This window comes from Dermacentor albipictus, chromosome 5, assembly GCF_038994185.2.
Source record: "Dermacentor albipictus isolate Rhodes 1998 colony chromosome 5, USDA_Dalb.pri_finalv2, whole genome shotgun sequence".
Lineage (NCBI taxonomy): Eukaryota > Metazoa > Arthropoda > Arachnida > Ixodida > Ixodidae > Dermacentor > Dermacentor albipictus.
In genome coordinates this window covers 54,293,254-54,310,985 of record NC_091825.1, presented here as the reverse complement: position 1 = coordinate 54,310,985, position 17,732 = coordinate 54,293,254, and the positions used below count along the sequence as shown (strand labels likewise).

The 17,732-nt window shown below is 49.2% G+C and overlaps 1 pseudogene; it reads right to left on the bottom strand.

The window, feature by feature from the left end:
- Positions 1–10,951: 10,951 nt before the first annotated feature.
- LOC135913265 (uncharacterized) lies at positions 10,952–12,757 on the bottom strand (annotated as a pseudogene).
- Positions 12,758–17,732: the final 4,975 nt, after the last annotated feature.

Below are 17,732 nucleotides of genomic sequence, written 5' to 3'. Positions count from 1 at the left end.
ACCAGGTGAACAAAGTTAAATTCAAGCAACCGACAGGTGTTATGACAAACACGAATATTCAAGCGCGCCGTTCGAAGTAATTCATTTCGACTTCACGCAGCTCAAAAAGAAGGAGAAAGAAGTCGAACGAACGCAAGCTGTGCTGCTCTCCATAGGTGAGGTCACAAGGACGATTGCGGCTGAAGTTCATAAAGCAGGCGCAAACGGTGTTATCGATCTCCTCAAGACTGAAAGTTTTAAAAACACGAAGACGCTAGTCTGCGACAACGGGCCGTCTTTCCGGAGTGTCAAGTTATCAAAGTGGACACGGAGCACGGAATGAGGATACGGTATTCTTCTCCATACCACCAAGCAGTAAACGGCTTAGCGCAGTGCGCTATACGAAACATCGAACAGTAGCTGAAGATGTATCTAGACTTTGCAGGTGGCTGAAAGTGCTTGCTCGAGGCCACTCTGAAATATCACAGCAGATTGAGCACCACTGGTTTAGGCTGCAGTCCTCATTTTGTCAATTTGGGCACAGCGCCCATACTTCTTGCAGATCGTCAGCTAGGCCTCATAGAAAATCTCTAACTCACTGGAATCAAAACATTCAAATAAGAGGAGGCCTACAAGCGCTGCATGAAGAGGTGGTTAAAGTCACAACGGGAAATCTGACATACAACCTGGAAAATATGTCCTACTAAGGAAAAGAGCTGTACTTTCAAATTCAAAATTACGCTGACAATTTCAAGTGTTTAAGACCGCATACAGTGCAGAATATCCAAGAACTTCTACTACACCGGAACATCCAGTCACAGGGAGTGCGCCTCTATTGGCAACACGTTGAAGTATTACACCAGGAGGTGTAACCAAAAGATGTCCGGAAGAGTGAAGCGGTGTGTGCTGGATGGGGGCATGAAAGAAGACGAAGAATTCTGATAAAACGGCGGACGACGTCTGTCTCACTGATACTATGACTTTTCTAGAGACGTTCTAGTTAGGAACGCGACATATATGAATCTATGTGTGTGCTTATGTTTGTATGTAACCATTTGCCCTCCAGCATTGGTCACTGGATATTCTGGTGGCGAAGGCGTAGCGGATCGGGTTGCTGTCCTATGAGAAGGGGATTCAAAACCAACTGTTGGACCAACTCGGATCACTGAGCATGCGGCAGTGTTCAAGTTGAGCTGAGGGAAGGTGCATATCTCCAGCTTATCAATGGAAAGTATGGTGTACCTGCAACTATGGTTAAAAGAATTGTTCATCTGTGCCACGCACGATACTCCTCAATCGCGCAGGCATGGTGGTTTCTGGCGAAGATATAAGAAATTGCTCGAGATTAACATGGCTGGGCATGAAAAACAACATCAGCAATTACATCTACATATGCCACCTCTTCCAGGTGAACAGACTTAAAATCAAGCAATCGGCAGACGTTACCAGAAACCTGAATATTCAAACGTTCCTTTCGAAGTAATTCATTTGGACTTCGCGAAGCTCAAGAAGAGAGAAGTACTCGAACGAAAGCAAGCTATCCTTCCACCCATAGACCATATGTCCAAAAATAGAAAGATGGGGCTCGAAAAAGAGTTGCAAGATATGCTGGACGCAGGTATAATCCGCCCTTCTGCATCCCCATTAGCCCAAGTAAGGCTTCGGAATGTCGGTCATAAATTTCTGAAGCCCCACAGGAGAGTTTTTCATACCAAATAGTAGGTGGTATTACTTAAGTCAAATGAGATGATGAACGCAGTGTACTTTTTCATTTGTTTTCTTAGTGTAATCTGTCAAGGCTTTGGCATAGATTTCCACAGATTTGAGGAGAAGCAAGGGGTGCTAGTGGAATAAGATAGGACAAAGTCAGATTAAATGGTGGACTACACCCGTCTCACAGAGATGAGGTCTTTTCTGCAGCGTTCTAGTAGGAACACTACGTATATGTATCTATGTGTGTTTACATGTTTGTATGTAGCCGTTTGTCCGCCTACCTGGATCACTGAGTAGTCCGATGGTGAATGCGTAGCGTATCGGGTTGCTGTGCTGAGGGAAGTGGGTTTCAGGCCGACTATTAAGCCTGCTTGGGTCACTAATCATGTGGCAATGTACGCGAGCATGCCGCTCTTCTACAAATCTATTTTACCCCTGCGTCGGTCACGGTAAATGCGGGGCTTCATATGTATTTTGTTCGAAGAAGCTTTTTGACTCACTTGGAGCGCTCAGTGTGCCACTCGTTTAGTGCTGAACTTCAATCAGCCTCTTTGATGCCAACATCGCAACTTGGGTGACCCAGTATGAGCCAGTAAGTGTGTGCCGGCCTTCAACGAACATCTTCCACGACAACTTCGGGAATAAGGTATTGGGCACTCCATCGGAATGTGCCGCTCGAGAATTACGAAAAACGTCCCTCAAATTTCGCAGATGCTTAGCAGTATGAAATGCACTTACAACGTTTCCTCAAGGAAAGCTACCCAACGCATTAGCAGGGTGTGCCACAAATGCATTTGGTATATGCCGCTTTCAATGAACACAATCCAGTGCCAACGCTTTAACGAGCTGCGCCATGAATGTATGTGCCAAGTGTGTGTCGCGGAGTGCGGCAAGCAAGAAAACACTTCTCAGTGTGCACCGTCACCGGCGTGCCCGCGATTCTCGTCTTGGAGGCCATGTACGTACGTCTCGACAGTACCACTCTATGGCGTAGCGAATCTCATTACTATACCGAATTCTGGCGCCAGTGCCTACGGTAGCTGAAATGGGAGCGTTAGAGCCAGCACGGGAATTATGGGAAATACATGGACTTGCCTAAACTTCGTCGTTCTGGCTTCAAACGGCTTCGTGAGTTTGTAAGATCGTCATTTTCAACAGTTTACTGCGTAATAAATAATAAATAAACATTAAAATTGCCTCACGGCCAGATGCAAACACAGGGCATCTAGCCCAAACGCCCGATATTGAAACCATTGCGCCACGGACACATGGATTGGCAAGCGACTTGTAACGCCCTTGTAAATTTATCGCGGGCAAGTCACTGCCTCGAGACGCTTGACGTCTTTCGGTTCGGCTACTTCTACAAGCTGGACCGTCGCAATCAGTAGCGATTGTGCAGTTTCGCAGCGTCTTCCGCACTTAGAAAATATCGATCGCTCTGAAATTTGCGACAGTGAAGGCATGCAAAGCGCAACAAACTAATCCACCAGAAAGTCTGAATCCACAAGCATGAACATCAGACAAATCCATGTACTTCCCAACATTCCCATGGTGCCTCAACTCCAGCACCACAGTTCCCTCTAGTAGATTGTAGGAAACACCATGATTCTTAGGGAAGCGTGATGAGGAGTCCCGCTGAAGTATACGCCATGTCTGGCAAGAATCGGGTGCTACAAAGCCTGATGCTCACAACAGAAGATTCGCCATGAAGCGCGCATTATATATTGTGCCAATGCAGAACTCGATATTTGAGATTATCGTCACGTTATAATTAATATAATTTCCACACAATGACACACACAACCAACGGGCTATTTCGTACGCGTCTTGGTTATTATGATGAAGACTTTCGTAAAATGGAATGGATGCAGGAATGTATCCGGAAATGGATACGGGTAGCGTAGAGGGGAAAGCGAATGTGACGACAGCGATGCACCAACGGAGATGGCTAGGGGGAGAGGCGCAAAGAATGTGGCGATGGCGTCTGTACACGTGACCTGCACTCCTGGGGTTATAACGGCAAGCGCGTCGTAGGCACAGGTGTGGTTGCAGCATAGACACTAATAAATAACCATAGCCACTAAGCAACAAGGCGGGTTTCTTGACAATCACTTCAGCGTTATAATCCGAACAGTATAATTAGGGTTGACTAGTATATTGCATTGTATTATATTCTAATACAGATTTGCCACCGTCTTTCAAGGAATGGCAACGTTTGCTGGAGTCCGCTGAAATTGCATTAAGTATACATGGCTGAAGAGTGAAGGGCTGTAGGTGGAGGTCCTCCAGATGTTGGCTGACAAATTGAAGCGCCTATTTTATGGCTCGATAACGATGATAATTTTGTGTGCGCATGCTATGTAATCACCTATGAACAATTTTTTAAGTTCTTAATTGGCATTTTTGGAGTGCTTATCCTAGAACTCGAGCAATAATGAAACCATACGCTTCATAGAGCATCCAGACCCGAGTACCGCGGCATTTAAAACCACACACAATTTTGCGACCGAGGTGTCTGTCGCCCACATCACGGACATTCTCTCGATGCGTACATGGAGAGAGTTTGCAGTGTCGCTGCCGATATCTTCACGAGAAAATGAGTGAAGGTTATATAATTTTGAAATACATTTATTTGTGACGACAAACAACATGTCAAGGGGTACAGAAGAGGCACAGATATAATTACGTGATTAAGCAATCTCACGATGACTTTCGACGGTATTGCGTTTATCACTGAATCAATATAGTGACACAACAAATTCCCACCGTGGAAACGTGTTTTATGTAAAAGGCCTGCACTGCAATGGGACTCTTCTTGCCAGCTTGCCTAAGAACAAGCGGCACCGTCTAACGGAGCCGCCGTATGATCCGCGCTCGGCCTCTGAAATGCATGGCGAGCCTGTGCTTGCGAACGTTAAGAAAAACATTATGCGGCAATGGGCTCCTCTTTCGTACTTCATTATGCAGACGCTGCACCATCTGGAGGCGCTTCCCATAAGTCCTGATATCGCCTCCGAGACGAGAAAAAGAGAGAGCGAGACAAATTTACTCGTCAGAGTGGGGAGCTAATTATCGGGCTCATCAGAAAGGCCAGATGGCCGCCAGGAGATGTGTGACGGCGACCACTTCGGCTCGCTGCACTGCTCGGAGTTGCATGTCCAGGCTGGAGCTAAGCAGCACTTCCTGCCACGGCGAACGCGAGTGAGGCCAGGACATCAGGGGGAGGGAGTCCCAGAGGATGTGATGGAGTGTAGCTAACTCGCTACTCAGGTGAAAGTACGGGCTTACTCCGTCCGGGTAAATGTGCGAGTATACGTCAGACATGAGAAACATGGCGCGCCGGGGCCTGTGAAAGCCGAGAATTGTCCATTTCCCCTAGCGCGTATTTTTCTGGGATTAACCGTTCAGAATTTTTAATCGAGAATAATTGTTCTTTACAAACGGCATTTGTTAAATAGTAATGTCGACGCAATACTCCAACCTCTGTTTTCACTGCTTAAAATTGCACCACACGGAGTCCAGCTAATCGTTATCCGCAACTCAGTGCGACATTGTCCATGAAAAGTGAACATGTGATGTATTCTCACGTTACTAACGTATAGGGTGAGTAGTACGAGTGCATATGTAACAATGCAGCTTGATGAAGTTCGAGCGTGCAACCAGCCATGGCACCAAAAGAAAAATACTTCACGTGAAGAGCTAAGAAAGTAGATGTGTGACCTAGCCAGCAAACTGGAGGAGTCTGGAGTGGACAGTAATGTGATTAAAGTGAGTGAAACTTTGTCGATACTGCAATCACATTCTGTCATTGCGTAGGGAAACGTACAAGAGATTATTTCGACCCCCGCCAGGCAAGTCTACATGTCATTCTGCAAGGTCTGCCGAGGGTACCACGATGTGAATAACACTACATGAACTATAAACATGAGAAGCCAACAAACAAAGACACGAAGGAAAACATAGGGGAAGTTACTAATATTTCCTAATTGTCTTAATAAAATTATAAATAAATGGCAATGAAAGAGGATAATAAAACAACTTGCCGCAGGTGGGGAACGAGCCCTCGCATTACGAGTGCGATGCTCTCGAAGAGCATCGCATGCGTCGTATCGCATACGAAGAGCATCGCATCCACCACGCATACCCTCTGAATACGCTAGACCTCGGCGAGCTGCTTTGCCTGATGGTAGCTTTCTAATATCCATAAAACCAATACACGGGGTTGGTGTATAGCGGGGATGCAATTCTACATGGTCAAAACACAGAGGCTTAAAGTCAAAGAAATCGGCAGCGCTAGACTGCGAATAGGAAATTGGAGGTAAAATGGCAATGGGGGTGGGGGGGAGGCGCATTACGAGATACGAAGTCGGTCATACGATTACAGAGCAGGAATTTTAGAGTATAGCTCAAAACGAAAGACATTAAAAGTAACTCTGGGGATTATTGTCACGAAACTGCACTGAGGGCAGTGAGATATGCCGTAGTAGAAGGTTCTGGGTTCCTTTCGATGAAACTATTTGTTTCTACGTGCTCTTAAACAATGAAGACAAGCGCTTTATTGGGATACCATTCATATGGCCACCCCAGGCGAATTTACCCCAAACGCATCTGTGTTGTCGGGATATTCCGTATAAAGCACAAGTGCGATAGGATCGCGGTCGCACGCCGTGTGTTGTAGGTGCAATGGAAACCTGGCAGGAGTGTGCCAAGGAGGATGATAGCTTGATGCCGCACCCGCAAGGGAGGAGGGGGAGCACCCACGTGCGTAAGGGGGGTGCGAAGAGATGTGTGCGCGCTATTAGGAAAAGTAGGGTAGGGTAAGGAATCAGTTTAACGCACTTTTCAGCCTTCACTGCGGCCGCGACTGCTCATGGTGCTCATGACACGGCATTCGTGCAGCCACCATCTTTCTTGTCTCACCCTCGCACAGTTTAACTCGCACCTAAAACACAAATTGTGCGTGGTGTGGTAAGATCTTACCACACTTGGACTTTATACGAAAAATGATACCGCTCCACTTCGGTGGTCGCTCTTGTCGCGCCTCATGACGACCGATGTGAAACTTCAGAGGTCCGTTCGCAATTCAATAGTTTAACCCTCTGCCTTCGCAGAAGTTTACATTTATTTCCTCGGCATTCCTTCGCGGTGGACGCGACATTTCGCTATATTGAAATCACATACAAACTCTATTCGCTATGTTGAGGTTCTAAATACATGTTGTTCTACGGACAAGAGGTAAGAAAAATTAAATACTTCGTTATATGGGAAATTTCTTTATGTTAAATTGGTTATATTGAGGTTTAGCTGTAATACATAACCTCATCGACCAAAAAATATGGCATGTAGCTGGAGACACTGTCTTGTGGCGCAGTTGATCTCTTCGTAGTGTGGCATAGTAGGCAGTTCAGAAACTGACCAGTGCCACACCACTGTACGCAGTGGGGCATCAGCGATGATTCCACTAGTGTTGTGTTGTCAAATTTGTGATAGAGATAACAACTTTAGTAAAAATGCCTGCAGAGTTGGTTAGGCTCACTCCACGCAGGGAGGACAAGCTTTTACCGCGACGTGGCCACTACGTCAGTCTCGTGCATTGTTCTCCTCTATGTCTTGGTTCCTCGTTACTTCCGCAGATCCGAGAGGGCCACCGCCCCCTTCCTGGGGGTGCTGCCCCCCTTCTCCTCGGTTTCGCGAGGTCGCTGCCTCTCTAGAGCTGCCGAGACCTGCTGGACGGCCTTGAGTTGTGTATCTTGGTCATAGATCCTCGTTGCAGCCTCTAGCTGTGGCGGAATCGTCGTCTTCTCGTTGGCTACTCGTGGATTTATGCTACAGTCCCAAAAGATGTGAGCCGCGGTGGCTCTCTCCTTAGCACACAGTCTACACACGTCACTCGCGTACACGCTCGGACACACGTGCTTAGCTAGCACCGGGGTGAGCGGGGACCCTACCTGTAATTGCCTGTATAACACTGCCTCCTCCCGGGTCTGTTAAGTCTGTACCACTTCACTATTTCGTTGAAGGTGGTCATCTTGTCCTTGGCACTGCACCACGACCAACACTCCGAGTCGGCCGTGCTTGCAGGTGAGCGCTTGCTTAGTTCTCGCGCGGCCGAGTTGGCCGTCTCGTTGTGGTTCCCGTTCCCGCGTTCCGACACGTCACTGCCCATGTGTGCCGGAAACCACTTGATCACCGCAGTGCTTTTGCGTCCGATGTCTTCGGCCTTGCGCAGTATGCGCGCAGCCTCACTACATACCCTACCCTAGGCTTAGTTCTTCACTGCCGTTCTAGAGTCACACAACAATGTAGTGCCTGGGGTCGGAGAGGGCCAAGGCGATGGCCACCTCCTCCACCCTGTGTGCCACTCGAGTCCGCACGCTCGCCGCGGTCTTCGTTGCACCCGTCGATGCCCCGACAGCCACCACCGCGTATGCGTCGCTGCTTCCTCGATACTCCGCCGCGTCCACGTAGATGGCGCCTTCTGTGGCGTGGAGGTCCACGAGAGCCCTGGCCCTCGCCAACCTCAGCTTCTTGTTTTGTTCGGGGTTCACGTTCCTCGGAATCGGGCAGACCCTGAGCTTTGTGTTGATGCTATGCGCTATAGGTACGTCTTTCTGCTGCTCGCCTTCCCTCGGCTCGAGGCCAAGGTCCCGCAGTATCTTTCTTCCGGTTCTCGTTTCAGAGAGACGCTCGAATTGCGCCTTTCTCTGTGCTTCGGCTATTTCGTCCAGCGTGTTGTGGACTCCCAGCGCCATGAATTTTTCGGTGCTCGTGCTCCCGAGGAGGCCGAGTGCCGCCTTGTACACTTTGCGTATGGTGGCGTCTATCTTGTTACGTTCGCTCGGCGTCCAGTTGTGGAACGCGGCCACGTACGTTATGTGGCTAACTGCGAAGGATTGAACGAGCCTAGTCAGGCTCTCCTCCTTTATCCCCGCTCTTCTGTTGGACGCCCTCTTGATGAGTCTCATTGCCGCGGCCGCTTTGCCCGCGAGCTTGTTGACCGTTTGACCGTTGACTCGGTTTCGCTGGATGAGCAGCCCGAGCACTCGACTCTTCTCGACCTCCGGTATTACTTGTCCTCCCGCTGTCTTGACCGTGATCTTGGGCCGCTCGTACTTGACTTCCATGTTATTTTTTTTCCTGCCCGCTCCTGTCGGTGGATTCACCAGCAGTTCTGACTTGGCCGGAGAGCAAACGAGTCCAGACCCGCCCAGCTGCTCCTCGATGGCGTTGACCGCTTCTTGCAGCGTTGTCTCGATGTGTCCGTCGCTTCCTCCCGGTACACATAGCGTAACGTCATCGGCGTAGATGGTGTGCCGGACTCCCGCTACTCTTTCTAGCCGGTTGGCCACCCCGATTATCACGAGGTTGAAGAGAAGCGGGGAGATCACCGAGCCCTGCGAAGTTCCGTTCCGTCAGGAAGTCTTTGATGTACTGGTATGTCATTCTGCCCATGTTTAGTCTGGATACTTGGGCCAGGATAGCCGAGTGCCTCATTTTATCGAAGGCGCTATGCAAGTCCAGCCGGAGTATGGCTCTGTTGTCCTTGGTGCCCGTCGTATCGTCGATGATCTCGTTCTTCAGTAAGATCATGGCGTCTTGCGTCCCAAGCTTCTTCCGAAACCCGATGATGGAATTTGGGTAAAGCTCCGATTCTTCCAGGTAACGCTGCCACCTGTTCATGAGAACGTGCTCGATGACCTTTCCCACGCACGAAGCGAGCGGGATCGGCCTGAGGTTCTTTATGTTGGGCGGCTTGCCAGGCTTGGGGATGAGGATCGTCTTGGCTGGTTTCCATTGATTGGGCAGCCTTCCTTCTTGCCAGTCCTTGTTGTAGAAGTTCGTGAGCGTTTCGATGGCCGCTTCGTTGAGGTTCTTGAGCTCACTCGATCTTGATCGAGGTTCTTGTTGGTCACTCGATCGTGACCCGCGGCGGACCTGCCATTGAGATCCTGCAGGGCAACTCTGACTTCCCATGTCTGTATGTCTCGATCAAGCGTCTCGTTCTGGTTGCCTTGGTAATCCGGGTGTCTTTCCGTGGGGGTGGTCGGTAGGTACTTGGCGTCCAAGCGCCCCTTGACCTCGTCCTCCCCGTGTTCACAGAGTGCCTTGTGTAGGATTCTGGCCAGGTCATTGTGTTGGTGGCACTTGGTCTTGGTTTCGTTGAGGAGGTGCCGCAGCATGTTCCACGTCTTGCCTTTGTGCATCTGCCCGTCGGCCTCGTTGCAGGCCTTGTTCCACTGTTGGGTGCATAGCACCCTGCAGTGGACCTCAATCTGCCTGTTGAGCTCGGCGATCTTCTTCCTTAGACTTCGGTTGGTTCGTCGCTTCTGCCACCTCTCCTTTATGGACTGCTTGGCTTCTATCAGGTGGACCAGCCAACTGTCCATCTTGTCTATTTGTTCGTCTGTCTCCAGCTCTTTGGTGGCTCCTTCCATGGTCTTAACGACGTTGGCCGCCCATTGCTCGATGTCCGTAATGTCCAGTTGCACCGCGGGTAGCGCCTTTTGAAAGGCGTCCCAGTCCGTAATGCGATGCTTCCTTATGCCGCTGTTGCCTTGGCCTTCGAGCGGTACGACGACCTGCACGATGTAGTGATCGCTGCCCAGCTCTTGGCCCGTGTTTCTCCATTTTGCTTCTCTCGATCCTTCGTCGGTTTTGACGAAGGTAAGGCACGGAGTGGTGTCTCTCGTAACAGATGTGCCGATGCTGGTGAGAAAGGCCGGATCTGTGATTAGGTTCAGTCCCACGTCGGTGGCGTCTTGCATGAGCTCTCTCCACTTGACCTTTGTTCTGTGGTCGCTCCAGTCTTGGCTCGGAGCGTTAAACTCTCCGCACACTACGGGCGTCTTGCTCCCCGCGACAGAACTCGCTTTGTGGAACAGTGCCTTGAATTTCTGTTGTCCGTGGGATGGATTGCTGTAGAAGTTCACCAGGAAAGTGCTCTCCTTCCTCCTCTTGCCCATGATTACTTCCACCGTGCAGTGTTCGATGGCGCTTCTGCCGATCATATCGTGTTCCATTAAGGTGATCCCATTCTTAACGAAGGCGCAGACCCCTCTGTCCTTGCCCTTGGATGTGTCCCTTTTGCTCGGTGAGCTGTCGTGCGACCGGTAGCCAGGTAATCTCGACGTCTCTTCGCTGTGTGTTTTTTGAATCATTATGACGTCTGGTTTCCTCGTTAGTTGCTGCAAGTGTTGCTGCAGCACCGCTCTCTTGCCGGTAAAGCTGTTGCAGTTCCAGTGCCAGACCAATGGGTCTCTCACTGGTGGTGTGAATGCTGCTGTACGTGCTGTCCCGTCCATGATTGCTGCAGTTTGGCGATGATCTGTGCTTCCATACCATGTATTTGTGCCTGTATCTGCGTCTGCAGCTGTGCTTGCATCTGCGCCATCATGTTCTGGATCGTGATCTGTATGTTCGTTGTCATCTGCTGAACGGTTTGCGCGAGCGCAGTGAGGCGTTCATTGGTTACCTTGCTGGTCGCCTCAAGACGGTCGAGTCTGTCATTCTGTTTTTCGATTCTCTCCATTATCTTTCGTTCCTTGGCGCCCTCTATGGCTCTCCTCTTGGGAGCCGGTCCCGCCTCTTTCGTGGCTTTCGGGTACACCTCGGCCTCTGGTTCATCCTCGGTTATCTCTTCTTGTTTCCTCTCTTGTGCGGGCTTCGGCAGCAGCTGCTGCTGTTGCTGCAACCCAATTAATCTCGTTAGCTTCTTGTTGATTTCCTTGATGGTTGCGTCCTGTTCGGCGATTCTCCGCTTTAGCATCTCGTTCTCATATCTCAGGGCTTTTACCACCCCCGTTCCCTTCTTGGATCTTCTTCGCGGCGTTTTGCGCTGGTGGTTGTCTCTTATCTGCCATGTTTGCCTTGACTGCGTGGGCCCAGGCGACTCTCTCCCTCGACTGCGACGGTCTGTGGCGGCTGGCGTTCTGCCTCCCTTGCTGTTGTCCGTCTTGCGGCTGCTGTCGCGCTGTCTCGATTCCCCGCAGGGTCTTTCGGGAGACGGCGCTCGCAGCGGCGGAAAACTTTCCGGATCCGGTTGTTGCTGCATGGCTTCCATCTTGCGTTCCCATTGCCATTTTTTGACCACGTACAGTATCTTGTACTTGTTTTTGCATTCCCTCTCGCCCGTTGGATGCTGTCCCCCGCAGACCTTGCACTTGGGCTTGCAGTCGTGTTTGTGATCCTCGCTGGGGTTCACGATTCCGCAGCCGAAGCACACTCTGGTGTTGGGATTCGGGCATACGTCTTTTCTATGGCCGACCTTGCCGCATTGCTTGCACACGTCAAAGTGCTTGCGGTAAAGCCCGCACCTGACTAATATCGAGCCATACTTAACGTAGTTCCGTACTTTCTGTCCTACGAAGAGTACTATCACCGTGGCTGTATTGCCGATTCTGTGCGCCTCTACCGCTAGGGGGTTGCACGGGTTCACGATGTTTTCGGCTATCTCCTCCGAAGAGTCGTCTACGGCTATGCCTCGGATGACTCCCTTGACCATGCCAACCGGCGCCCTTCGGTAAGCGCTGACTTCGCATGTCCTGCCTCCTATGTTAAGGGCTTTGACCTTAGAGTATAGCGTGGCACGCCTCTCGCCCGGGGTGCTGACCACGATGATGTTTTGCTGCGCGTTTGTGCAGATGGTGTCTGCTTTGCCTTCTTCCTTCGTTACTCGAGCCGCCGTCATGACGGCCGACATAATTACTGAAACCTCATTTCTCGCTACGTTGAGACCTCCACGTGGCCTCATGACTATCTTGGTGTCTTCTTTCGGCATGTCTGTCGGCATCCTCGCCGCTTTCGTTACCGAGGCTGCAACTCTCTTAGCAAAGCTGGCCCTAGTCTTGGGTCTAGACAGGCGAGTAATGGCGGCGGACTCACCGTTTTCCTTGCCGGCCATGATCTGCTTGATGCGCTTGCCGGAGATCGACCAGCCTTCGGCTTCTTCTGGTGTAATGTCCTCTCCGTGTACTTCAATGCACGTGCGCCAGCCAAGACTGCCGATTCTCGGTGCTGACGCCATGTTGTCTCCCATTGACTTGGCCACTCTCATTTCGGACGCCATCTTGGTCGTACTCGTCGCCGGGTTAGGCCTAGCGGCCGGTCCCGTCGCCACCGGTGGCCGTAATCGTGGGAGGCCTACGTTAGGCTTGGCGAAAAGTCCGCACCGCAACAGAAAAAGTCCTCGTAAATCGAGAGAATCACGTACCGCTTGGTCAAAACTGCTACTGGTGGATGCCCCGCACCTTCGCGCACACTTTGGTACCAATTATATCGCGGTAACTGCAAATTAACACTGCGTTAATTGGCATAATTTGCCCAAAAGAGTACTTTTGTCAGTAGCTGCGGTGGAGGAGATTGCGTTCTATAGCCATTCAAAAACTTTTTCCTTTAGAACAACTGAGATAAAAAGTTATGGTTGGTGGGGGCGAAGTGGGGAATTGACGATTTAATGTTAAACTCTGTAAAAGCAACGGAAGCTATTCGCAGAGTTTCGCTTCACACAACGGCACAATGCATGCATTGGAAAATCGCAAGTTTCTCGTGTGTGTGTGGGCGTTTTTCAACATTCATTACACATTTCAAATTATGACTCCGCTCAAAGTGTTGAAGATAAAATCGGTGAGTTGTACTTTTCAGCATGGTGATACTTAACTCGGTTCTTTCCTTCCTGCAATATGTAAAGGGAGAATAGTTAACGTAAGATTTATTTTCCATGCATCGTTGCTTCTAGCGCGTTAGGTGACCTGTCATCGATGCCACAGTGCCTGGCATCTGAGCAAGGGCTTACATAAAAAACACCCGCTTATAATTTGGCATCCGTGACCTAAAAATAAAATGTTATTTAATGCACCCACACCAATGTTCCGCCCGTTTTCTCAACAGCATACGCAAATGAAGGCAAATCAAGATAGAAAAGCCTATAAGTTCACAGAGGCAGTAAGTCAGCGACAACTATAAATATTTTAGTTATCAGCACGGGAACCGGCAAAAATAACTCAAGGCATTAGTTACGATTGCGCCTAACAGATGTAGTGATAAATGGTGCCGATTATGCAGCGTGTGTAAATGATTTAAATTGTACCTGGCCTCCTGCTCTCTACATCCTATAGATAGCCGAAAAAGCATCTATAGCCTAAATTGTTGGCTTTTGGTGTTCATAGCAAACGTTTAAGCTGCTGGTTGCGGGATCGAATTCCGCCCATGGCGGCCATGTTTTGATGAGGTGAAATGCAATAAGACCCGTCTACATACATTTAGGTGCATGGTAATGAACTCCAGGTGCTCCAAATTTCCGGAGTCCCCCACTTTGACGTGCCTCATATTCAGATCGCGGTTTCGGCACATAAAGCGCCATAATTTAATTTTTCTAAATTTAATTTAGGCTGCTCTTGCACACCTGTGCAAGGCATCCACTTTCCGCGTGTCCGCAAGTACTACAGCATTCTTCACGAACTAGCCAAGAAAACAGGGCGAGCATATTTGGTTTATGAAATTTTTTACGGTTACCTATTGCAGATGCCCTAATTCTTGTCCTGGAGCAGCAATATTCGAAAAGGCGAATATTACTAGCAGCAGAAATCGAAATTAATATTCATCTAGTTAACAAAAATGCACGTATTTTGTAACGTCTTATTTATTTACTTTACGGCACATATTGAAATTTACGAATTGCAGCCGGTGAGCTTGCAAGACCTATTGACTTGTGATGAATTTCCAGGATGAGACTATTTTCGAAATATTGGGCGTTATAACATAAGGCAATTCCAAACTTTTCTATTCCAATTCTGAAATGAGCCCTCCGCGATTAGTAGTAGTAGTAGTAAACAACTTTATTAGGCTCCTGAAGAGGTAGGCAGGTGACCTGTTAGATAGGTCCCTACCCAGCTGTTGGCTTCGATGGTCCCATGTCGGAACAGAGAGGCCATGCCTCTCCGCTCGTTCATGAACCCTCTGGACAGACAGGAGCTGGACGTCTTGTCTGGGGTCTGTTATGGCCTTCGTCCAGTCGTCTTGTTGGTTAAAATCCTGTAACACAGGGCACTGCAAGAGCATGTGATTTAATGAGCGAAATTCAGTGCCTCAATCTGGGCAGAGTGGATCAATGTCAGGGTGGAGCATGTTCAGAAAGTTCCTAGAGGGGTAAGACTCCGTCTGGAGCATGCGGAGCTTGCTGACTTGGGATCTGTTGAGTTTATGATGGAGGAAGAGAAAACTCTGCCTATGCCCTCTGAAACTTTATGGACGGTCCTGAGCTATCTCGTTGGGGTTCACGTGGGACGGTGACACGTCTAGACACATGTGAGCTGGGAGACAGATTAAATGATAAATAATGTTAGAGGGGGTTTGCAGTTAAGAACCCTGGCAGGCTCTTTGGCTATCAATCGCGATGCGAACGATCTAACTGCTGTCCGGGACTCTTTGTGCACCACAATGCGTTTTGTGTCAAGTAATGCGAAAGCTATAGCAGCCTGTACCGCTACGTCGACCAACGAGGTCTTCCGCAAATCTGCCGAGAAAAGTTTTCCCCTGTCATGACTATTGCTACGGAAAACTTGGCACTGGCGTGTCCCGTCGCGTCAACAAAGTTCTCCGTTCCGGATATGTTCTTTGAGAAAGCCCAACCCTGGCTAACCTTCCAGCTTTTTGTGTAGGGGGTGGATGTTTCTTGGAAAAGGGTTTGCAATAAAAGATTTACTTGTTTGATTATCAAGCTGCGTGGTCTCTCCCCGATTGAAGCTAGGACGGAAGTCTGCCACATCTAGCAGTCTTCTGCCTGCTTTGGAGTTTGATAACCTAATAATTTGCGCTGATCTTTGTGCTTCTATAACTCCGAAGTTGTGTTGTGTACTCCCAACGTCATTAGTTTCTGTGCTAGCCGTGATTGGCACGCCGAGCACCTTTTTGACACTTTTGCCTATGAGCGTGTCCAATTTATCTCTTTCCATCTTGGTCTAATTGAGGGCCCCGACTATGTATATCAAATGGCTCATGAGGAATGCATAGTGAGCCCTAAGGAGTACATCCTCGCCTATGCCACCTTTCTTGTTGGACACTCTCAATTAATCTGAGAATTTTCTTCGTTTTCGCGGTGAGGTCGGCTATATTCTTAGCGCAGCAACTCTTTGAGTCTATTGAAAGCCCTAGGATTTCTATAGAGTCTACTTTAGGGATGATGTGCACATCCCTGGTGCGAGCGCTAATGGGAGTCTGATCGAGTGGGATGAGTCCCCTAGCACCTCGTCTAGCCTGTCTATACAGCACGAGTTCCGACTTTCCAGGCAAGGGTACCAGTCTCGTACCTTTCAGTAAAGACTCTAACATTCAGAACCTCCTGTAGAGTTTCTTCGACCGTCGCCTCCAATCCTCCAGAACACCAGGTTGTAATGTCGTCAGCATATAATGCATGACCTACATAAGGAACTGCTGCAAGGCTTTCCGACAACTTGCGCATTGCTATATTGAACAGAAGGGGACAGATAACTGCCCCTTGGGGAGTAGCCCTTCTTCCGAATGTTAAAGACTCCGAGTCTGATTACTTCAACTTCATGGCCGCCGTCCTGCTGTCGAGGAAGGACGCAACGAAGGAGAAGAATTTAACTGCTAAGTTCAAGGCTGATATCTCCTTAAGGATATAGTCATGTTTAATTGTATGGAAGGCCTTGGATAGATCCGGTCCGAGGACCCCTTTTAAATCTTTGCTTTCAGAGTCGATGATCTGTGTTTTGAGCAGGAGCATGACATCCGGTGTGGAAAGCAATGGCCTGAAACCAACCATATTGTACGGGAATAGTTAGTTCCGCTCGATATGTCTCGATGCACTGCATGTTCTGCTACTTAGCTAACACAAGATGTAAGGGACATAGAACGGAGCTTCCCCAAGCTGGGTGATTTACCTGGCTTGGGGATTACAACCCCTGTGGCCTTCTTCCAACTCTCCGGTACAACGCCTTCCTCCCATACCCCATTTCTCCCCTTCACTAAGAGTTCAATGACTTTGTCGTCCAAATTTCTTAACAGCCGGTTTGTAACTCCGCCGGAGCCTGGGGCAGACCTTCCGTTTTGATTGTGCAGCACTTGCCTGATCTCAGCTTCCTACAAGGGGGCGTCCAGATCTGGGGCAGACGTGCGCTCATACGGAGGGGAGATGAACATGGGCTTTGGTCAAGTGGAAGGTATTTATTGGCTAGTTTCCGAAATGTGGAGGCTTCTGAAATGCCTTCCATTTTCTCCTTCATAATTAAGCTGTCTATGGCTAGTCTCTGATTACCGAGAAGGCATCCCTCCATTGCTTTTATTAAGTTTGGAGCATTGTTCCTAAGAGTGCTTATTGAGTTCTGCGATCTCTTTCCGTAACCTGCTATTTAGTCTGTGTTTTCCATCTCTCGGGGAGAGAGCGTTGGCTTCCAGGAGGTGTACTAACCCTGTTTCCGTCCCTGGTGCATCCATATCTGTAACTATTTCCTTGGTGGCCTTCTCGACATCCTCCTGGATAAGTAGTAACAGTTCACTGAATGTGTCGTATACTGCCTCATCTTCACGTCTTATTTTTGTGAAGAGGTCCCAGTCTGTGCAATTATAGGTTTTGGGGGAGCTGCTATTACTTTCATCCCAAGTTCTATTGTGAAGTAGAAACTCCCCAAGTTCCCCTGTAAGTATGAACACTTGGCCACTGCACTTTTAGGGAATCTGAGATCAGGCGTCGTGTCCATGGGGACCTAGTTTCCCCGCCTCGTGAGGAAACCTAGATCCGAGACTAGCGTTAGGTTTAGGTCTGTACTAGCTTCAACTAGGTTGGCCCCTTTCTTTGTCCGTGTTACATAACCCCAAGCCGCGTTGCGAGCACTGAAATCTCCGGCCATTATTGAGGGCTGCGTTTCCGCCGGGGTTGCGACCCTATATTGTAGTGAGCGGAGATTATGTTTATGAGCGGAAGGAGAGCTGTACAAGTTGAGAATAAAAATGTTACGTCGGATTTTTCCGTGGGGGATGATTTCAATTACCTGTGCCTCGAGACCGGGTTTCCTATCCGAGTTACA